Source organism: Trachypithecus francoisi, unplaced genomic scaffold (assembly GCF_009764315.1).
Source record: "Trachypithecus francoisi isolate TF-2019V2 unplaced genomic scaffold, Tfra_2.0 Lachesis_group5, whole genome shotgun sequence".
Lineage (NCBI taxonomy): Eukaryota > Metazoa > Chordata > Mammalia > Primates > Cercopithecidae > Trachypithecus > Trachypithecus francoisi.
The window spans coordinates 27,037,305-27,061,291 of record NW_022681470.1 but is presented as its reverse complement, the minus strand read 5'-3'; the positions used below and the strand labels follow the sequence as shown (position 1 = coordinate 27,061,291).

The 23,987-nt window shown below is 39.0% G+C and overlaps 1 long non-coding RNA gene across 1 annotated transcript; it reads left to right on the top strand.

The window, feature by feature from the left end:
• The first annotated feature begins 9,715 nt into the window (after nt 1-9,715).
• LOC117075602 lies at nt 9,716-23,342 on the top strand. The gene is made up of 3 exons (XR_004434060.1): nt 9,716-9,807; nt 14,321-15,296; nt 22,964-23,342. It is a non-coding gene; the product is annotated as an uncharacterized LOC117075602 (long non-coding RNA).
• The last annotated feature ends 645 nt before the right edge of the window (nt 23,343-23,987 follow it).

The following is a 23,987-nucleotide window of genomic DNA, read 5'->3' as shown; positions in this document are numbered from 1 at the left end:
CCCCCTCCCTGGTGCTCCATAGTTTTGACAGAAGCCAATTTTCCTCTACTAAGACCACAGCTCATATCAGGCAGCTACAGCTCTTGCTCATTTCTGGTAACACTTCTTTCTCCACTTGCCTTCCCACTCTTGCTGGTCTCTGGATACCTCGTCACTCTGCTTGGCTTCTGTAACCTCCCACGGGGTTATTTCACCTCACCAACATTCACGTTATAAAATTAAACTCTTTGAATGTGCCATTTCCTACTAGACCATGACTGATGGAGTCATTAAAATCTTGTAAGAGATCATTTATAATACTTCAGGGATACTGTAAAGGATTAATTAGGTGGGGGAATCTAAATTCAGGTAGGATATGTCAGTTAATAGTGGGAAAGTAGAGACTGTGTGTAGAGACTTCTCCTGAGTAATGTAAAAATGAATGGAAGGAGAAATGGCATGATATAAAGAAGAAAGGGCTAGGGAAGATTTTTCATATATCTATTTATTTAGGATGAGGCAAAATTCAGCCCATAAATGTGTTCAATAGAATGCACCAATAGAAAATGAAAGAGTAGGAATTTAAGGCTCAGAAATAATAACCACTGGAGCCCTATCTCAGAGAAGTCAGGTTTAACACCCACTAAAACCTGTGAAAGAAGTAGGGACACTTTTTCTGGAACAGAAATGAAAAATGTAAGGTTGGTGAAAGATAGAAATAGAATTAGTGATAGAAAACAAGAAAGCTGAGGGAGGTTACATCTGAGGGTCCCTCTTTTCTGGGCAATATATGATGAAGCAGTGTTTGCTAATATAGTCATAGGAAATCACATACGATTTCAGATAAACAGAAAAAGGGAGTAAGTTTGAGTTGTGAGTTTAACTTTATGAAATGGGTGTTGAGAAAGAGATTTTCAGAACTCTGCAATTTCATCTTTTATCTTGCAACGAGTAGGATAGATGAGAAAAGAAGAAACCACTGTATTTGTAGAAATTGCAATAGTCTAGAGCAAGAGTGAATGAGGGTCTGACCTGAGCAGAGAAGAGTGGGGCTAAATAAGAGGATGCAGCAGAGAGTCTCTTAATGCATTTACTATATGCACCGTGCCCAGTTTTATATAAGGCACAATGGAGACTCTACAAAGAGCAGAGAACATACTTCCTACCTCAAAGGAGCTCACAAGCTAGCTGGAAAAGCAGAGATACATAGCAAGGACTGGAGTATCGAAACACTATCAAACTAGGGGTCAGGCCCAGATTTCTAATCCCTGCCTGCCACTAACTCAATATCAGATGATGCATCAGGTGATTTGCTTTGTCATCTGCACCTCATCTTCTTTATTTGACCAATGAAGAAGTTAAAAATTGATGGTTTCTTTGGTTTTTAAATACCACTCTTCAATAAAAGGAACCAGGGTTCCTTGGAGAAATTCCTAATGTGAGGGCTGGGGCAGGTAAAATAGAAGAAGCTGGAGGATCTTGCAGTGCCAAAAGGAAGGAAGTACTCAACACACAAATAGATGGGGGCATGTCAAAGGAAATCAGAAGCCAACCCAAAGGCAATCCCAATGGCCAAACTTGAAGTAACTTGTTCAACAAAATAAATAATATGGCATTAGATTATAACCCAAAATATGAAATACTAGTTGGCTATCCTTATCTGAAATGCTTGAGACCAGAAGTTCTTCAAATTTCAGACTGTCTCAGATTTTTGGAAATTTGCATATATATAATGAGATATTTTAGGGATGGGACCCAAGTGTAAACATGCAATGCATTTCTGCTTTTTATACACATCACCTAAAGGCAATTTTATACAATATTTTAAATAATTTTGTGCATGAAACAAAGTTCTGACTGCATTTTCACTGCAACCCATCACTTGAAGTCAGGTGTAGACTTCTTTCCTTGTGGCATCATGTCAGTGCTCCAAAAGTTTGGGATTTTGGAGCATTTCAGATTTTGGATTTTCAGATTAGGGATGATCAATCTGTGACTCTACATGAGTGCACACCAATATCAATAAATGACTGAATTAAAAAAAATGAAGAGAAAAGTTAAACCTTTCTTACAGAAGAATTTCAAATAATATATGTAACTACACCTCCCACTAAAAAAGGTGAAACTTGACACCCCTCTACACATATCCTGAGAGTAGACTAGGCTTAACGACTCAACCCCAAGCAACAGAATAGGGAAAGGGAAAAATAGTAACTTTACACTTTTCTTCTTTACAGGAGAAAGCTGGCCAACATGACATTAACCAAGTGATGAGGGTTAATATCCCCAGAAATGTCATGTGATTATCATATACCCTCAATAGAATATGATGAGAAGGGCATTTCACCTCTGTGTTCTTCTTCCCAGAAACCCATAATCCCAGTCTAATTACGAGAAAGACATCAGATAAACTCAGATTGGAGAACATTCTACAGGATATCTTGCCAGCACTCCTCAGGACTACCAAGGTCATTTAAAAAAAAAAAAAAAGGAAGACTGAGAAAAAAGAGGAAAGACTGAGAAACTGTCACAGACCAGAGGAGACTGGGGAGAGATGACAACTAAATGCATTGTGCTACCTTGGGTCAAATCCTGGACTAGAAAGAGGACATTAATGAAAAAACAGATGAAAACCAAATAAAGCCGGGAATTCAGTTAATTTTTTAAAAAAATCAATGGTCTCTAAAGTCTCTTCCAGCTGGTAGCTATAATAATAGCATTTATTATCTAATTGCTTCAAAACTGTTCATATTGCTTACAAAGTGCTAAGAGCACATGAAGTAAGGGAACTATTAAAGTAGAATGCAAGGCTTTAATCAGCTTTTTCCTCCCTCTCTCTTCTGACTTCCTGTAGTTGTGTGTTTCAGTGATGTAGTGTATGATTAGTTCATTTTTGAGGCAATAGTGTAATAGTGAAAGTCTGCTGTCTCTTGTTACTTTCCCAAGTCAGTGCCTATCCTCTTTTCATAGTAAGAATGGCCTCTAGTGAACCAGCAGGTTTCCATCCGTTTGCAGTCCTGAGCCATGGGGCTCCCGTGCTGTGCTATCATGCGCTTACACGGTTGCTATGGTGATGGTCATGGTGGCAGGCCTACCTTTGGCTCATTTGATTTTCCTGGACAGTTTCTTTGCTTTAAAAAAAAAAAAAAATACACACACACACAGTTTATGAAGCCCCAATGTGAAATCATGCTGGCTGTGATTCATGACATTTTCCTGAGACTTTATAATGTTTCTTTTTTCTAAATAAGCAATTTCAGGTCAGGTAAAAATGTGAGTAAATCATGCCTGGCTCTTGTTCCAGATGTATCAATTTCTGTTCATTCCCCTTTTTCCCCCTCATGGCTTTGGGACAATAAAAATAAGCAATGCCTCCACTCTGGAGCCTTTCTGAGTATGCAATATATAAATGGTATACCGTGCAGGGAGCAATATTTCCTTACCTTGGTCATTACCAACCTTAGCGTTTTCTCTGGCAATTATCTGAAACAGAGCAATAACGTGGAGTAATGATCTTGGCACACTTGAGACCCTGGGAGGATCAAAGAGGCTGATGTGACAGTTCATGGAACAGGGAGGAAGCAAACCGTCCCCCACTGCCAACACTAACACAGCTATGTGCTTGGGAGTCTGGGAGAGCCCAGTTGCCAAGTGTCTGCCTGCATTTTCTTTGAGGGGGCCAGCCCCAGAGCAGGTCAGGAAAATTGTGGCTTTTATCAAGCAGACACTGTGGCTCTCTTTGAGGATGGCCAAAGACTCACTCACTGCTAGTAACTGCAACACATGTGGTCTTTTAAAGAGAGGACATGAATATTTTCATTAACCGGGAAAGAAGGTGCCCACATGAGACTTCATTTATTTGGGAGACTTAGGGCAAGGCTGAAAGGGGCAGGATGTTTATAAAGAAATTAATAGTGAGGGCTCTGGAGACAGACTGCCTGGGTTTTAATCCTGGCCCTTTAAGTTACCATTCTGTACAACGTAAGCAAATTCTAACCTCTCTGCCTAAGCTCTCTATCAGTAAAATGAAAGTAATGGTAATACCCACGTCACAGGCTGTCCTGGCGATTAACGTGAGAAGTACCAAGAACACTGCTTGGCACATGATAAGTACTCAATAAATGTCAACTGCTATCCTTATTTTCAGGATAGGAGGGTGGTATCCAAATCCTGGGCTTACACAATGGGTTTTTCATAGACAGAAGTCCACAAAGGTAGAAAGGGTAGTCCTTGGTGAGCCTTTAATGGACTTGGCCAAAGAAGTTTACATGTTTATGTAGCCTGGGTGACAGAGCGAGACTCTGTCTCAAAAAAAAAAAGAAAGAAAAGAAAAGAAAAGAAAAAAGAAATGGGGCCTTCTGAGGAAGAAACTGGTAGTGCTATGGATTTTGAATTACAGGGACACTGCAGAAACTGACCCTGAGAAAATATCCTGCTTTATGTCGAGCTCTTCCCCATATAACACAGAAAGATTTTTCTATCATTATTGTGTCCAGCATATAAGTATTAAAAACTAAAACATCTCGGTAATTTAACAAAATTTCTTAATAAAACACTAATTCCTCAGAGTTTTACAAGTACAGAGTACCTTTATATAGAGCATATTATAATGAAGCTCATAATAATTTTCATAACAAATGTGATTTGTCAACTGAGAATTCTCTTTTAAGAAGATTCTCTTTTCCTAGTTCCATGCACTTTTTTAATGGTAGAGCTGACATTTGGATCTGTGCAGCTATGTGTAAAATAGATCTTACACATTTTGGCCAAAAGGCCAAGTTATTTCAATTACACAAACGTATGAGAAGAAAGTCCAGTATAAATTGGTTTTTCAAATACTCCTCGAAATTAAATTCAAAATGTTACTCCAAGTGTAAGTCACAAATTCTACAAATAGAATGATTTGCAGAGGCCCAAATATTCCATTTACATTATATTTGGAACACTAAGCTACTTGAATTTAGGTCCATTTTTTTCTGTGTGTGCGTGTGCGTGTGTGTGTGTGTGTGTGTTTTATACTTTAAGTTCTGGGATACTTGTGCAGAACGCGCAGGTTTGTTACATAGGTATACACATGACATGGTGGTTTGCTGCACCCATCAACCCATCATCTACATTAGGTATTTCTCCTAATGCTATCCCTCCCCCAGCCCCACACCTCCTGACAGGCCCTGGTGTGTGATGTTCTTCTCCCTGTGTCCACGTTTTCTCATTGTTCAACTCCCACTTATGAGTGAGAATATGTGGTGTTTGGTTTTCTGTTCCTGCGTTAGTTTGCTGAGAATGATGGTTTCCAGCTTCATCCATGTCCCTTCAAAGGACATGATCTCATCCTTTTTATGGCTGCATAGTATTCCATGGTGTATATGTGCCACCTTTTCTTTATCCAGTCTATCATTGATGGGCATTTGGGTTGGTTCCAACTCTTTGCTTTTGTGAACAGTGTGGCAATAAACATATGTGTGCATGTGTCCTTATAGTAGAATGATTTATAATCCTTTGGGTATATACCCAGTAATGGGATTGCTGGGTCAAATGGTATTTCTGGTTGTAGATCTTTGAGGAATCACCAAACTGTCTTCCACAATGGTTGAAATAATTTACACTCCCACCAACAGTGTAAAAGTGTTCCAATTTCTTCATATCTTCTCCAGCATCTGTTGTTTCCTGACTTTTTAATGATCGCCATTCTAACTGGCATGGGATGGTATCTCATTGTGGTTTGGATTTGCGTTTCTCTAATGACCAGTGATGACCAGCTTTTTTTCATAGTTTGTTGGCCACATAAATTTGTTCTTTTGAGAAGTGTCTGTTCATATCTATCGCCCAATTTTTGATGAGGTTGTTTGTTTTTTTCTTGTAAATTTGTTAAAGTTCCTCGTAGATTCTGGATATTAGCCGTTTGTCAAACAGATCGATTGGAAAAATGTTCTTTCATTCTGTAGGTTGCCTGTTCAATCTGATGATAGTTCCTTTTGCTGTGCAGAAGTTCTTTAGTTTAATGAGATCTCATTTGTCAATTTTGGCTTTTGTTGCCATTGCTTTTGGTGTTTTAGTCATAAAGTCTTTGCCCATGCCTATGTCCTGAATGGTGTCGCCTAGGTTTTCTTCTAGAGTTTTTATGGTTTCAGGTCTTACATTTAAGTCATTAATCCATCTTGAGTTAATTTTTATATTAGGTGTAAGGAAGGGGTCCAGTTTCAGTATTTTGCATATGTCTAGACAGTTTTCCCAACACCATTTATTAAATAGGGAATCCTTTCCCCATTGCTTGTTTTTGTCTGATTTGTCAAAGAGGAGATGGTTGTAGATATTTGGCATTATTTCTGAGGCCTCTATTCTGTTCCATCGGTCTATATATCTGTCTTGGTACCAGTACCATGCTGTTTTGGTTACGGTAGCTTGTAGTATCGTTTGAAGTCAGGTAGCATGATGCCTCTAGTTTTGTTCTTCTTGCTAAGGATTGTCTTGGCTATAAAGGCCATTTTTTGGTTCCATATGAAATTTAAAGTAGTTTTTTTTTTTTTTCTAATTCTGTGAAAAAAGTCAATGGTAGCTTGATGGGAATATCTTTGAATCTATAAATTACTTTGGAAGTTATGGCCATTTTCACGATATTGATTCTTCCTATCAATGAGCATGGAATGTTTCCTCATGATTTCCTTGACCAGTGGTTTATAATTCTCCTTGAAGAGATCCTTCACATCCCTTGTAAGCTGTATTCCTAGGTACTTTATTCTCTTTGTAGTAATTGTGAATGGGAGTACACTCATGATCTGGCTCTCTGTTATTGGTGTATAGGGATGTTTGTGATTTTTGCACATTGATTTGGTATCTTGAGACTTTGCTAAAGTCGCTTATCAGTTTAAGGAGAGTTTAGGCTGAGACGATGGGGTTTTCTAAACATATAATCATGTCATCTGCAAACAGAGACAATTTGACTTCCTCTCTTCCTATTTGAATACACTTTATTTCTTTCCATTGCCTGATTGCCCTGGCCAGAATTTCCAATACTTTATTGAATAGGAGTGGTGAGAGAGGGCATCCTTGTCATGGGCCGGTTTTCAAAAGGAATGCTTCCAGCTGTTGCCCATTCAGTATGATATTGGCTGTGGGTTTGTCATAAATATCTTGTATTATTTTGAGATATGTTCCATCAATACTAGTTTATTGAGAGATTTTAGCATGAAGGCGTGTTGAATTTTATTGAAGGCCTTTTCTGCATCTATTGAGATAATCATGTGGTTTTTGTCACTGGTTCTATTTATGTGATGGAGTACATTTATTAATTTGCATATGTTGAACTGGCCTTGCATCCCAGGTAGTAAAACTGACTTGATCGTGGTGGATAAGCTTTTTGATGTGCTGCTGAATTCAGTTTGCCATTATTTTATTGAAGATGTTTGCATCAATGTTCATCAGGGATATTGGCCCGAAATTTTCTTTTTTTGTTGTGTCTCTGCCAGGTTGTGGTATCAGGACGGTGCTGGCCTCATAAAATGAGTTAGGGAGGATTCTCTCTTTTCTATTGTTTGGAATAGTTTCAGAAGGAATGGTACCAGCTCCTCTTGGTACCTCCAATAGAATTCAGCTGTGAATCTGTCTGTTCCTGGGCTTTTCTTGTTTGGTAAGCTATTAATTAGTGCCTCAATTTCAGAACTTGTTATTTGTCTATTCAGGCATTCGACTTCTTCCTGGTTTAGTCTTTGGAGGGTGTATGCGTCCAGGAATGTATCCATTTCTTCCAGATTTTCTAGTTTATTTGCATAGAGGTGTTTATAGTATTCTCTGATGGTATTTTGTATTTCTGTGGGATCACTGGTGATATCCCCTTTATCATTTTTTATTGTGTCCATTTGATTTTTCTCTTTTCTTCTTTATTAGTCTGGATAGCAGTCTGTCTATTTTGTTAATCTTTTCAAAACACCAGCTTATGGATTCATTGATTTCTTGCAGGGTTTTTTGTGTCTCTATCTCCTTCAATTCTGCTCCGATCTTAGTTATGTCTTGACTTCTTCTAGCTTTTGACTTTGTTTGCTCTTGCTTCTCTAGTTCTTTCAATTGTGATGTTAGGGTATGGATTTTAGATCTTTCCAGCTTTCTGATGTGGGCATTTAGTGCTATAAATTTCCCTCTAAACACTGCTTTAACTGTGTCCTAAAGATTCTGGTATGTTGTGTCTTTGTTCTCATTGGTTTCAAAGAACTTATTTATTTCTGCCTTAATTTCGTTATTTACCCAGTAGTCATTCATGAGCAGGTTGTCCAGTTTCCATGTAGTTGTGTAGTTTTGAGTGTGTTTCTTAATCCTGAGTTCTAATTTGATTGCACTGTGGTCTGAGAGACTGTTTGTTATTATTTCCTTTCTTTTGCATTTACTGAGGAGTGTTTTACTTCCAATTATGTGGTCAATTTTAGAATATGTGTGATGTGGTGCTGAGAAGAATATATATTCTGTTTATTTGGGGTGGACAGTTCTGTAGATGTCTATTAGGTCCGTTTGGTCCAGAGTTGAGTTCAAGTCCTGAATATCCTTGTTAATTTTCTGTCTCATTGATCTGTCCAACACTGACAGTGTAGGGTGTTAAAGCCTCCCACTATTATTGTGTCTAAGTCCCTTTGTACATCTCTAAGAACTTGCTTTATGAATCTGGGTGCTCCTGTATTGGGGGCATATATATTTAGGATTATTTGATCTTCTTGTTGCATAGATCCCTTTACCATTATGTTATGTCCTTCTTTGTCTCTTTTGATCTTTGTTGATTTAAAGTCTGTTTTATCAGAGACTAGAATTGCAACCCCTGCTCTTTTTGCTTTACATTTTCTTGGTAAATATTTCTCCATCCCTTTATTTTGAGCCTATATGTGTCTCTGCATGTGAGATGTGTCTCCTGAATACAGCATACTGATGGGTCTTGATGCCTTATCCAATTGCCAGTCTGTGTCTTTTAATTGAGGCATTTAGCCCATTTACATTTAAGGTTAATATTGTTTTCTGTGAATTTGATCCTGTCATTATGATGCCAGCTGGTTATTTCATGTGTTAAAAGCTGCTTTAAATTTTGTATTTTTACTTTTTACTGATACATAGTATTTTACATTTTAAGGAAGGTGGATGTGATGTTTTGTTACATGCATAGGTTGTGTAATGATCAAGTTGGGATATTTGAGGTATTTATCACTTTGATTATTTATTTTTTCTATGTGTTGGGAACAATTCAAGCTACTCTCTTCTAGCTATTTTGAAATACATAATACATTGTTGTAACTATAGTTACTCTACTTTGCTGTTGAACAATAGAAGTTGTACCTTTTATCTAACTGTATGTTTGTACCTGTTAACCTACCTCTCTTCATCCCTGCTTCACCTACCCACCCTTCCCAGACTCTAGTATGTATCATCTGTTTTTAAAAGCCCTTCCCATCTTCTCTCTCTCTCCTATCCCTTTTTCCTTCCTTCTTTCCATCAATAAAGATGTAATAAGTATCTTCTCTCTGCTAGATACTGTACCAGATGCTTCCATATTTGTTTTCATCAGCCCAGTGTTTTTGGTTTGTTTTCCTATTAAAGCTTCACTGTCAATGATGATAGTAAAGAGCCCCGAATAAAGCACCATAACAGTTGTTTCATGAAGTTCTCTTATAAAAGCTCACACTTTATAAGAAAACTACTATTGCAATGCTTCTTGGGGGATTCTCCAAGCTTTCTTTGAGGCCTTCATGATCTCCCTTTTCAGTGAACCAAGTCCCCTCCAAGGAGAGACACCTTTGGTGTCAACTAAGATTCTTAAGAATTGGATCCTGGTTGTGATTCCTATGTGACCTGAAGGTAAGCCAGTAACTCAATTTATCTCATATTTGGTTTCTTAAACTAATATTTTATGAATACTTGCCACATAGTGCAAAATAAATAAAGCATATATATGGACAAATCATTTGATTTTGGATTCTTTAATAAAAATAATAGAAAGGCAATAAAGTCAAGATTGAAAAAAGTTGTTCTTTTAGTGTTGAATTTACTTCTGCCTTCATGGAGTTTTTCCACATCCTTAAGGAGCTTAGAGTAACTTTAAAAAACAAACAACTAAGTGACTGGAAAGTAGATATTAAGAAAGAGTGGTGCAAATTCTGTGCATCCTATGATTTAACTAAAGAGATCTTCTCATAGAAGAGCAACACTGAAAACTTCTGCAGAGACAATGTGGTGCAGTGGAGACAGCACTAACTTCACTGCCAGCTGTGAGACCTTGAACTTCTTGGACCTCAGTTTCCACCTCTACAAAACAAGGAAGTTACAGTAAAATATCTATAAGATCTTCTCTGCACAAAATGCCTAGGATTCTCAGGACCACTTAGCAATAGCCTTCAGTATAAATTTCCAACCATTAATTTGAAAGTTCTTAGAATTTAAAAAAGTCATAATCTCTGCAGTTCTGCTCTAGCTCACTTCAAACTCACACCTTTTGATGGGTTAGCCAGAGAACATAGTGTTTTCTCAGAGTTCTTTGTTCTGAGCAGAGTTATGCTCCAGTTCTACTGCCTCTGGTTTACTTATTGCACATTGTACTAAAACTTGGCATCCAACTGTTTAATAAAACTCATTGCACCACAGTTGAAGGCTCCAGATTATTTACTACCTAGGGTCTTCTTAAATTTATTCCCACATAATAAGAGTGTGATAACAGCTGAAAAAACATTTCTAAAGTCTGTATTCTTTTTCCTGGAGGCAGCTGAACTCAACTTTCACGGTTTGACCATCTTATCAGTCATCAAAGAAATATATGGCCAGGATCAAGTATATGGCTATTCTTGAACACTGCCATCACTTGTATCTAGGTGAAATTGAGTTGAATGAGCAAAGGAGACTGAATAATACTTTTTTTCATAGCGCTAAGGTTTAAGATAATTTATATAAAGTACTTGATATGTGGGAGACACACAGTAGGTCATAGTCATTATCAAGGGATATGTTGATTTATTGAGCTCAATTCTCACCAAATCTCATTCCCACATAAAGCTCTTGCTAAACAGAAACCTGCACTTTCCCGTAACTATCATGCTTTTTTTTGCCTCTGAGCCATTTCTTCTGCCTCTTCCAATGCCTCATCCCACTCTTTTTAACTGATGAATTCCTATTCAACATTTGGAATCTCAAGATCCATTCATAAATTCAACAGTATTTATTAGGGACCTGCTATGTCCAAGAAACTGTTCTTGATATTGTGGATGTATCAGGGAACAAAATTCATTTGTGTTTTATCCTAACATGTCTTGTAATTACCAGCATGCTCATTTTTATCCCCACTGAACTGTACACTTGCTGGGAGTGAAGACAATGCCTCTCTTAAAAATGCAGCACTGAACAAAAGTCTGACAAAAAATATCTGCTCAATAAACACTGAGCAAATAATATTAAGAATAAGAAATGAGAATACATAGAAAGATGAATGGGACAATACCTTGGTGGTGTTATTAGACTACTAATTACAACAGTAGCATATGAAGACACTATTCAGGTTGTGATCAACTGAACCCTAAAAACCTTTCTGATATTCACCATTAACTTTATTCTCAAAAATCACAAAACAAATGTATTAGTCCATTCTCACACTGCTATCAAGATACTACCCAAGCTTGGATAATTTATCAACAGAGGAGTTTTAATTGATTCACAGTTCCACCTGGCTGGGAGGCCTCAGGAAACTTACAATCATGGCAGAAAGAGAAGCAGATACCTTCTCTACAAGGCGGCAGGAGACAGAAAAAGCATATGTAGGAGGAAATGTTAAACACTTATAGAACTATCAGATCTTGCGAGAACTCACTATCACAAGAACAGCATGGGGGAAACTGCCCCCATGACCCAATCATCTCTCACCAGGTCTTGTCCTTGACATATGGGGATTATGGGATTATAATTCAAGATGAGATTTGGATGAGGACACAAAGCCAAACCATTTCAACAAAGGAGAATTATACATCTGTTTCAGTCTAGGTACAAGTTTATAATTTTCTAGAATTTTTATCCTTTTACCACAGAGGGAATATTTTTTTAAACAAGCTTTTAAGAAAGCCACTAAGGCAAGAGAGAAAAAGGAATAGGACAGTCCCAAAGGAGCTGAGGTATAGACTAATGGGGTCTTGCGGGGTATTTTCAAAAGACTAGTCAAGAGGGTGGCACTTGTGGAAAAGGAGCATGAAAGGAATGTCATGGAAAAGGAAGAAAACCTAAAACAGCAGAAAGAAAAAACTTTTATTTGAAAAAAAAGAAGCACTACGGAGGAAAAGACATCAACAATTAAAAACATGAAAACAGCAAAAACAGTAAAAGTAGTAAATGCGATTACAGATTATACATACAATTGTTTTATTGGATTTACTCAGCAGCTCTGTGGGTTCTGTAAGAGAGGCATCATCCTCCCCATTTCATAGATAAGGAAACCAAGATGCAGAGACTTGCCTAATTACATAGCCAGTAGTCGAAGTTCTCTGACTTATGATCTAAGAATATTCTCACATAGAAAAGGGGAAAGATACGATTTAAAAAATCAAAGATAAGAATGAAGAGAAAGCAGTGATTAATAAATGTTTGTTGCATGAGTAGGACAGAGACATATAACAGGAAAGACTGAAAATACAAATTTCAACTTCAATGGAGAATATTTCTCTGGGGTCCCTAAACATTTTCAAGACTTTGGCTCCTGACTCCTACAGATATCATTGTGGATATGATGTAACTAAGTGGAAGAAATCCCTATTGTTGTTTATAAATTAAGAGATTAATTAATAAATAGTAAGTCAATTATTATTTGTTGACCACAGTATCAGTCAGGGTTGAGGCAGGAAAGAGATGGCTCACTCAAAAGGTAAAGAGCATTTAATGAAGGGACTATTTACACATTTGGAGGGAGGGAGAATAACCAAGGGACTGTTCATAGTGGGAAGTGGTCTTTACTCTTGCACCCCAAGGGCAATGAATGAGAGGGAGCACAGATCCCAGTGGGCGCTGCAGCCATGAGAGAGGGCTGCTTGACAAGAGCTGAGGTCTCTGGCTCACTCAAAGGGTAAAGAGCATTTAATGAAGGGACTATTTACACATTTGGAGGGAGGGAGAATAACCAAGGGACTGTTCATAGTGGGAAGTGGTCTTTACTCTTGCACCCCAAGGGCAATGAATGAGAAGGAGCACAGATCCCAGTGGGCGCTGCAGCCATGAGAGAGGGCTGCTTGACAAGAGCTGAGGTCTCTGGGTCTCTGATAGGAGAATGCAGCCATGATGATGAGAGTAGAGAGAAGGATGCCATGCCAAATACCTTCTTTTCCAAAAAAAGATAAAATCAAGAAAGAAAGATAGGAATAAAGGGAAGAGATGAAAGACTGTACTACTTCAACAAAATATGAAAAAGGAGGAAAAAGCATCTTTCTTAAGATGTGAGAATTTAGAAAATGGGGAAATATATACAAACTTTAGTTATATTTTCCAGTTTTGTCCATTCATTCTGCAACAGTGTAATGAATCTACTGCACTGCAGTCATTCAGAAACCTTGGGGTTAATGGGACAATAACACAAAATCCCTGCCCCTAAAGAAATCAGTCCACTAGGAGTTCACATGCAAGTGAACAACAGCAACAAAACCAAAATAATATAATGTTATAAAAGATACACACACAATTCCATGGTGCAAAGACAGCAAGTGCTATTCTTGGTAGAGCTGGAGAAGATTTGCAAGTGAGAGGGACATCTGAATGGCATTTTAAATCAGCAGTTTTGCAAGACCAGGGAAATAAAGGCATCTCAAGTATGGGGTGTGGCTTGTGTCCAACTATGGAAACTCTAAAGGACCTGATGATTTAAGGAGCTGCAACAATTCAGCCTGGCTTGAGTTTGGGGTGGTTGTAGGGGAGTATTATACTAAAGACCATTAACTTGACTCTAAATAACAGTTGCAGACTTGAAAGCAAGAAAGTGATATGGTTACATTTATATATTAGAAAGACCATTACTGAAGTATTGTTTCCAATTTAAGGAATGGAAGCGGTGGGGAGGAGGAACAGTCAAGTATAAATTTATTTCCTCTAAATTTCTATCTTTCTGTCAGTCACTTTTTTCATCTTTATTGTATTTGCTTGATGTTTTTAAAAAGGGGGGCACATTTTAATCTGAGATAAGAAGAGAAGTGCAGAGTGAAAGATAGGGTTTATTTTCACATTGGTGTCATTGCCTTGCAGACATTCTGGTAAGGTCCTGCAGGTAAAGGAGCTCTCCTACTCAACGACTGACCTTGGTAGGACCTTTGGCCACCGACCTGCATTCAGGGAATTTCACTTCTTTCTCTTCTAGATGTGGCCAGTCCATCACCAAAGCCAGGAAAGAGATATGGGAAGGAAGCTTCATCACCTACCCAGTGCATCATTATTGGCAACAGTAAGAAGCAGAGCTGGGAATTTGAGAAGCAAACCAATGCCTTCTGCTTCTCTTTATTATTCCTGACAACAGATGGAAAAGAGGCAAACCCTCACCTTCTGTGGTCGCTTCTGATACTCATCCGGGAACCTCATTCTCAGTAGCTACAGATTTCCCTAATAACTCATCTTAACTTAACTTGACACTGCATTTTAGCACCTTTCATGAGAAGGGTCTTGGGAGGCCATAAACCTATGTTGCTGGGAAAAGAATGTACTGCATTAAATAGAGCAGGAGAGGAGCTGCAGATTTCCAGCTCTCACAGCTTGTTCGCTTGTGGAGACTAGGCTGCAATGTGCTCTTGAAATCATTGGGGTGGGCCTTGTTTCTGAGGAAATAAAGAGGCCCCAGAACCTCCCAAGTGAGCGAAGAATGATTTCCAGATACTCAAATGGAGTGGCCTTCTGGCTACATGAGCTGGATGTGCTTGGCAATCTTTCCATCTGGCTGGCCAGTATCCTGAGGTTAGCAAAGCAGAAGGCAAATCTTTGGGGAGCTAAAAGACATGTGCACGTGCCAGTATTTTTGACAAATGCTCAGTTAATTGTTTTCTATTCTTCTCCCGAGACACAAACTGTATGCACCAGGCATCGTGAACTATCCCCATCCCACCACCCCAGATCCCAAGGGAAACTTCATAATTACACACATTTGGGCCAAGCATGTACCCCACAGGAAATGGACAGATCAGCCCCTAGGGATGAAAGAATGATGCAGGGCATGGGAAAGCAGAGAAATCTCCTAAGTGAGAAAGAAGACAAATTCACATAAGCCTGAGAGCTTATATACCACTAGGAGAAACTCGGAATTTCTTGTCAGGATACTAAGGAAATGGTGGTCAGAAGAGGCCTGGGTAAGTTGATGAAAAATCTGTATTGTTCTTTATCTGGTAAACAGTTTAGCATTTTGAAACCACAACATTCCAGGATGGAACTCAATTTTGGATCAGTTACTGGAAATAGTGGCATATACAATGGGTTCCAAAACAGATTATGCATAAGTAGAGATGAATCAGGGGTCTAAACTTTAAAATTCACGATCTTCATGAATGTTTTTTTCCGGATCTAGTCCTTTTACGATTTTGTCTCTTTTTTGTTCTACAGCTTTTTCTAGTTATATTTAGCTCCTGCCATTTATTCATCAAATATTTTGTAGTTGAGCACTGTGTATGATGCTTACATACTCTGCTTTTGTTGAGTTAGAAAGCTTTAGAAGATATAATTCTCTGAATGAATGTTAACTGGATGAAAATCTCACCTGTACACACCAATGTTGCTTATCAGAGCAACAGACTGGAATAGTAAAGAGCCCCAGTTCTACTACCAACACTGTTGGAGAATTGGCTTCCGCAGAAGATAACTCAATTTCAACTTACGGTATTTTTGTCAAATGTTTTGAATCAAGAGATTTCTGCACTAGGTATAAAATCTAACCTCTCTATGTATGTTTTTAAAGTAATTTTTGTTTGCTTCCACTAAAGGTAGATTTTACAAGCAATGACAACATAACACGTCAAGTCAATTTAAAGATCTGCAATCTAAATAAGTTTCTTTAAGACAACTAAGATAATGAGTTACTTATTTAAGGATTGATTATCCATTCTCTTTGGAATTCAAAATTTTCAGAGAGAATAGAAATTCCTCAAAAAAAAAGTTGAATTTAAAAGGCATTGAAATCATAAAGATGAAACAGATATGTAGTTAGTTAATAGATATTACATGCCTGAGAAAATCTGTAAATAACTTCAATAAAATGTTTACTGAAAGAACAAGAGTACAAGAGAAGCAAGTATCAACAACAATGGTAAACCTAAAAAAAAAAAAAAAAAAACTTGAACAAAAAAATATGTCATCAGGAAATAAGTAAGTCAGACGAGAAGCAGTATTGGTAAATTCAAGTTTAAAAATTTGACCAAGACATTCAATATAAGAAGCAGAAGTCGAATAAAATGAAATAAAGGCAAGAAAAAAAAGTCTGAGGCAAAGGCAAATAAAGGAAAGAGATTGAACTAATTTTTGCTTTACAAAAATATTTTAAAAATGAAAACTTTATGATTGTTTAAAATCACATTAACTTATTTTAGAGGGCGGAGCAAGATGGCCGAATAGGAACAGCTCCAGTCTCCAACTCCCAGCGCGAGTAACACAGAAGACCGGTGATTTCTGCATTTTCAACTGAGGTACTGGGGTCATCTCTCTAGGGAGTGCCGGACAATCGGTGCTGGTCAGCTGCTGCAGCCTGACCAGCGTGAGCTGAAGCAGGGCGAGGCATCGCCTCACCTGGAAGCGCAAGGGGGAAGGAATCCGTTTTCCTAGCCAGGGGAACTGAGACACACAACACCTGGAAAATCGGGTAACTCCCACCCCAATACTGCGCTTTAAGGAAACAGGCACACCAGGAGAATATATCCCACACCTGGCGGGAGGGTCCCACGCCCACGGAGCCTCCCTCACTGCTAACACAGCGTCTGCGGCGATCTATCCGCAAGGCAGCAGCGAGGCTGGGGGAGGGGCGCCCGCCATTGCTGAGGCTTAAGTAGGTAAACAAAGCCGCTGGGAAGCTCGAACTGGGTGGAGCTCACAGCAGCTCAAGGAAACCTGCCTGTCTCTGTAGACTCCACCTCTGGGGACAGCCCACAGCTGAGGTCCAATAGGGAAAGCAGCGGGGGCGGTGCAGAGGCGAACGACTCTGTCTGACAGCTTTGGGGAGAGCCGTGGATCTCCCAACGCGGAGGTTGAGATCCGAGAACGGACAGACTGCCTGCTCAGGTGGGTCCCTGACCCCTGAGTAGCCTAGCTGGGAGACATCCCCCACTAGGGGCAGTCTGACACCCCACACCTCACAGGGTGGAGTCATCCCTGAGAGGAAACTTCCAAAGGAAGAATCAGACAGGTACACTCGCTGTTCAGCAATATTCTATCTTTGGCAACCTCTGCTGCTGATACCCAGGCAAACAGGGTCTGGAGTGGACCTCAAGCAATCTCCAACAGACCAACAGACAGTCCTTCTGACTGTCAGACGGAAAACTATCAAACAGGAAGGACACCTATACCAAAACCCCATCAGTACGTCACCATCATCAAAGACCAGAGACAGATAAAACCACAAAGATGGGGAAAAAGCAGGGCAGAAAAGCTGGAAATTCAAAAAATAAGAGCGCATCTCCCCCTGCAAAGGAGCGCAGCCCATCGCCAGCAACGGATCAAAGCTGGTCAGAGAATGACTTTGACGAGATGAGAGAAGAAGGCTTCAGTCCATCAAACTTCTCAGAGCTAAAGGAGGAATTACGTACCCAGCGCAAAGAAACTAAAAATCTTGAAAAAAAAGTGGAAGAATTGACAGCTAGACTAATTAATGCAGAGAAGATCATAAACGAAATGACAGAGATGAAAACCATGACACGAGAAATACGTGACAAATGCACAAGCTTCAGTAACCGACTCGATCAACTGGAAGAAAGAGTATCAGCGATTGAGGATCAAATGAATGAAATGAAGCGAGAAGAGAAAACCAAAAGAAAAAAGAAGAAAAAGAAATGAACAAAGCCTGCAAGAAGTATGGGATTATGTAAAAAGACCAAATCTACGTCTGATTGGGGTGCCTGAAAGTGAGGGGGAAAATGGAACCAAGTTGGAAAACACTCTTCAGGATATCATCCAGGAGAACTTCCCCAACCTAGTAGGGCAGGCCAACATTCAAATTCAGGAAATACAGAGAACGCCACAAAGATACTCCTCCAGAAGAGCAACTCCAAGACACATAATTGCCAGATTCACCAAAGTTGAAATGAAGGAAAAAATCTTAAGGGCAGCCAGAGAGAAAGGTCGGGTTACCCACAAAGGGAAGCCCATCAGACTAACAGCAGATCTCTCGGCAGAAACTCTACAAGCCAGAAGAGAGTGGGGGCCAATATTCAACGTTCTTAAAGAAAAGAATTTTCAACCCAGAATTTCATATCCAGCCAAACTAAGTTTCATCAGTGAAGGAGAAATAAAATCCTTTACAGATAAGCAAATGCTTAGAGATTTTGTCACCACCAGGCCTGCCTTACAAGAGACCCTGAAGGAAGCCCTAAACATGGAAAGGAACAACCGGTACCAGCCATTGCAAAAACATGCCAAAATGTAAAGACCATCGAGGCTAGGAAGAAACTGCATCAACTAACGAGCAAAATAACCAGTTAATATCATAATGACAGGATCAAGTTCACACATAACAATATTAACCTTAAATGTAAATGGACTAAATGCTCCAATTAAAAGACACAGACTGGCAAACTGGATAAAGAGTCAAGACCCATCAGTCTGCTGTATTCAGGAGACCCATCTCACATGCAGAGACATACATAGGCTCAAAATAAAGGGATGGAGGAAGATCTACCAAGCAAATGGAGAACAAAAAAAAGCAGGGGTTGCAATCCTAGTCTCTGATAAAACAGACTTTAAACCATCAAAGATCAAAAGAGACAAAGAAGGCCATTACATAATGGTAAAGGGATCAATTCAACAGGAAGAGCTAACTCTCCTAAATATATATGCACCCAATACAGGAGCACCCAGATTCATAAAGCAAGTCCTTAGAGACCTACAAAGAGACTTAGACTCCCATACAATAATAATGGGAGACTTCAACACTCCACTGTCAACATTAGACAGATCAACGAGACAGAAAGTTAACAAGGATATCCAGGAATTGAACTCATCTCTGCACCAAGCGGACCTAATAGACATCTATAGAACTCTCCACCCCAAATCAACAGAATATACATTCTTCTCAGCACCACATCGCACTTATTCCAAAATTGACCACATAATTGGAAGTAAAGCACTCCTCAGCAAATGTACAAGAACAGAAATTATAACAAACTGTCTCTCAGACCACAGTGCAATCAAACTAGAACTCAGGACTAAGAAACTCAATCAAAACCGCTCAACTACATGGAAACTGAACAACCTGCTCCTGAATGACTACTGGGTACATAACGAAATGAAAGCAGAAATAAAGATGTTCTTTGAAACCAATGAGAACAAAGATACAACATACCAGAATCTCTGGGACACATTTAAAGCAGTGTGTAGAGGGAAATTTATAGCACTAAATGCCCACAAGAGAAAGCAGGAAAGATCTAAAATTGACACTTAACATCACAATTAAAAGAACTAGAGAGGCAAGAGCAAACACATTCAAAAGCTAGCAGAAGGCAAGAAATAACTAAGATCAGAGCAGAACTGAAGGAGATAGAGACACAAAAAACCCTCCAAAAAATCAATGAATCCAGGAGTTGGTTTTTTGAAAAGATCAACAAAATTGACAGACCGCTAGCAAGACTAATAAAGAAGAAAAGAGAGAGGAATCAAATAGACGCAATAAAAAATGATAAAGGGGATATCACCACCGACCCCACAGAAATACAAACAACCATCAGAGAATACTATAAATGCCTCTACGCAAATCAACTAGAAAATCTAGAAGAAATGGATAATTTCCTGGACACTTACACTCTCCCAAGACTAAACCAGGAAGAAGTTGAATCCCTGAATAGACCAATACAGGCTCTGAAATTGAGGCAACAATTAATAGCCTACCCACCAAAAAAAGTCCAGGACCAGATGGATTCACAGCTGAATTCTACCAGAGGTACAAGGAGGAGCTGGTACCATTCCTTCTGAAACTATTCCAATCAATAGAAAAAGAGGGAATCCTCCCTAACTCATTTTATGAGGCCAACATCATCCTGATACCAAAGCCTGGCAGAGACACAACAAAAAAAGAGAATTTTAGACCAATATCCCTGATGAACATCGATGCAAAAATTCTCAATAAAATACTGGCAAACCGGATTCAGCAGCACATCAAAAAGCTTATCCACCATGATCAAGTGGGCTTCATCCCTGGGATGCAAGGCTGGTTCAACATTCGCAAATCAATAAACGTAATCCAGCATATAAACAGAACCAAAGACAAGAACCACATGATTATCTCAATAGATGCAGAAAAGGCTTTTGACAAAATTCAACAGCCCTTTATGCTAAAAACGCTCAATAAATTCGGTATTGATGGAACGTACCTCAAAATAATAAGAGCTATTTATGACAAACCCACAGCTAATATCATACTGAATGGGCAAAAACTGGAAAAATTCCCTTTGAAAACTGGCACAAGACAGGGATGCCCTCTCTCACCACTCCTATTCAACATAGTGTTGGAAGTTCTGGCTAGGGCAATCAGGCAAGAGAAAGAAATCAAGGGTATCCAGTTAGGAAAAGAAGAAGTCAAATTGTCCCTGTTTGCAGATGACATGATTGTATATTTAGAAAACCCCATCGTCTCAGCCCAAAATCTCCTTAAGCTGATAAGCAACTTCAGCAAAGTCTCAGGATACAAAATTAATGTGCAAAAATCACAAGCATTCTTATACACCAGTAACAGACAAGCAGAGAGCCAAATCAGGAATGAACTTCCATTCACAATTGCTTCAAAGAGAATAAAATACCTAGGAATCCAGCTTACAAGGGATGTAAAGGACCTCTTCAAGGAGAACTACAAACCACTGCTCAGTGAAATCAAAGAGGACACAAACAAATGGAAGAACATACCATGCTCATGGATAGGAAGAATCAATATCGTGAAAATGGCCATACTGCCCAAGGTATTTATAGATTCAATGCCATCCCCATCAAGCTACCAATGAGTTTCTTCACAGAATTGGAAAAAACTGCTTTAAAGTTCATATGGAACCAAAAAAGAGCCCGCATTGCCAAGACAATCCTAAGTCAAAAGGACAAAGCTGGAGGCGTCACGCTACCTGACTTCAAACTATACTACAAGGCTACAGTAACCAAAACAGCATGGTACTGGTACCACAACAGAGATATAGACCAATGGAACAGAACAGAGTCCTCAGAAATAATACCACACATCTACAGCCATCTGATCTTTGACAAACCTGACAAAAACAAGAAATGGGGAAAGGATTCCCTATTTAATAAATGGTGCTGGGAAAATTGGCTAGCCACAAGTAGAAAGCTGAAACTGGATCCTTTCCTTACCCCTTATACGAAAATTAATTCAAGATGGATTAGAGACTTAAATGTTAGACCTAATACCATAAAAACCCTAGAAGAAAATCTAGGTAGTACCATTCAGGACATAGGCATGGGCAAGGACTTCATGTCTAAAACACCAAAAGCAACGGCAGCAAAAGCCAAAATTGACAAATGGGATCTCATTAAACTAAAGAGCTTTTGCACAGCAAAAGAAACTACCATCAGAGTGAACAGGCAACCTACAGAATGGGAGAAAATTTTTGCAACCTACTCATCTGACAAAGGGCTAATATCCAGAATCTACAAAGAACTCAAACAAATATACAAGAAAAAAACAAACAACCCCATCAAAAAGTGGGGAAAGGATATGAACAGACATTTCTCAAAAGAAGACATCCATACAGCCAACAGACACATGAAAAAATGCTCATCATCACTCGCCATCAGAGAAATGCAAATCAAAACCACAATGAGATACCATCTCACACCAGTTAGAATGGCAATCATTAAGAAGTCAGGAAACAACAGGTGTTGGAGAGGATGTGGAGAAATAGGAACACTTTTACACTGTTGGTGGGATTGTAAACTAGTTCAACCATTATGGAAAACAGTATGGCGATTCCTCAAGGATCTAGAACTAGATGTACCATATGACCCAGCCATCCCACTACTGGGTATATACCCAAAGGATTATAAATTACTCTACTACAAAGACACATGCACACGTATGTTTATTGCGGCACTATTCACAATAGCAAAGACTTGGAATCAACCCAAATGTCCATCTGTGACAGACTGGATTAAGAAAATGTGGCACATATACACCATGGAATACTATGCAGCCATCAAAAAGGATGAGTTTGCGTCCTTTGTAGGGACATGGATGCAGCTGGAAACCATCATTCTTAGCAAACTATCACAAGAAGAGAAAACCAAACACCGCATGTTCTCACTCATAGGTGGGAACTGAACAATGAGATCACTTGGACTCGGGAAGGGGAACATCACACACTGGGGCCTATCATGGGGAGGGGGGAGGAGGGAGGGATTGCATTGGGAGTTATACATGATATAAACGTTATGCACATGTACCCTAGAACTTAAAGTATAATTAAAAAAAAAAAAAAAAAAAACTTATTTTAGGAAAAAAAAAAATGCTTTATTTTGTTTCGGCTTGTTTTTCAACCAGGAGATAGCCCAGTCTGTGTGAAATAGAAATACCAACCAGAAAGGTTTGTTGGATTAAAAATATATCACTACAGCTCTGAAATTAGTATAAGACTAATTAGTATAAGGCTATGTGCATAGAGTGCCCTTTAATAAGCAGTAGTAAAACATTTTAGAATGCTTTGTTTGAAAAATAAAAAAATCCCTCAATGAAGCCTCTTCCAGACAAGTGTCATGGGTTTTTTGTTGCTGAATTCTTCCATATTAACAAACTAAGTTGCTCTTCCTTTCATTCCCTTGGCCACAGGACAGATGAAATTCACCAAAGTCTCTACCACAGACATTCTCAGATGGTCCTAATAAAAAGAAGAAACTCAAACCAGAACTGGTGGTCCACATTGTGAGAGTTGCTGAATATCATCACAAAGCAATAATTATCCAACAGCATGCTTGGTGGCTCAACATTCTGAAAGGCAAATGTCAAGGGCATATAGTCTCAACCATATTGCTAATGGGAGCTCGTGTTTTTTGTGTTGGGTGGTCTTGTGTTCTGCCTGGTGGTCTTTCTTCTGCCTGCTATGACAGCACTAATGATTTCATGTACACAGTATTCACTTGTCTCCCTGTAGTAGTGCATGACAAGTCATAAAAGACAGACTGCCCAGAAATGACACTGCAGTATTCCAGACATTTTCTCTCTTGATGGTGACAGTTCCAAATCAAGCTGGCTCAGTGCTTTTAAGTCAAAGCATTTGTCTAAGTGGTGGTTCAAAACACAGTCTTAGATCTGGAAAATCAAAGTAGGCTCTTCTCACCTCTCGCATCACTGCTGGTAATAAATATTCAACTGCTGGACCACAGATAGCAGATTATGACAGATGACACAGAATAGAATCCAACTCTCTCTTTCTTAACTGTGAAGAACTCATCTTTTGGTTACAGAGATTTCACTACCTCTTAATAAGCATAACTAGGTCATTTTACAGATTTTCTTCCACACTCACTCAGGATTTCTTTCCCAAATTCCCCCAAAGAGTAGCAAGGGAAGCTTCATAGCTGCATAGAATATTAATATAATTTCTGTTCAGAGGATCAAAGTATCACATACTCAAAAATCAATCCAGGCAGTTATCCCAGCTTTAACTGCTGGGATATATCAGAACATTCTTTATCAGAAGCTGACCTACAATTCTGGATAAGGCAATCAGACCAAGAATTTACTCTCCATAGACTTGGGGCCATCAATTAGATTAGGTTTGGGGAATTCAGTGCTCTCCCCATAAACCACCCATCCCAAGTGATCTTCCTGCAAAATCCTACACTCACTACCT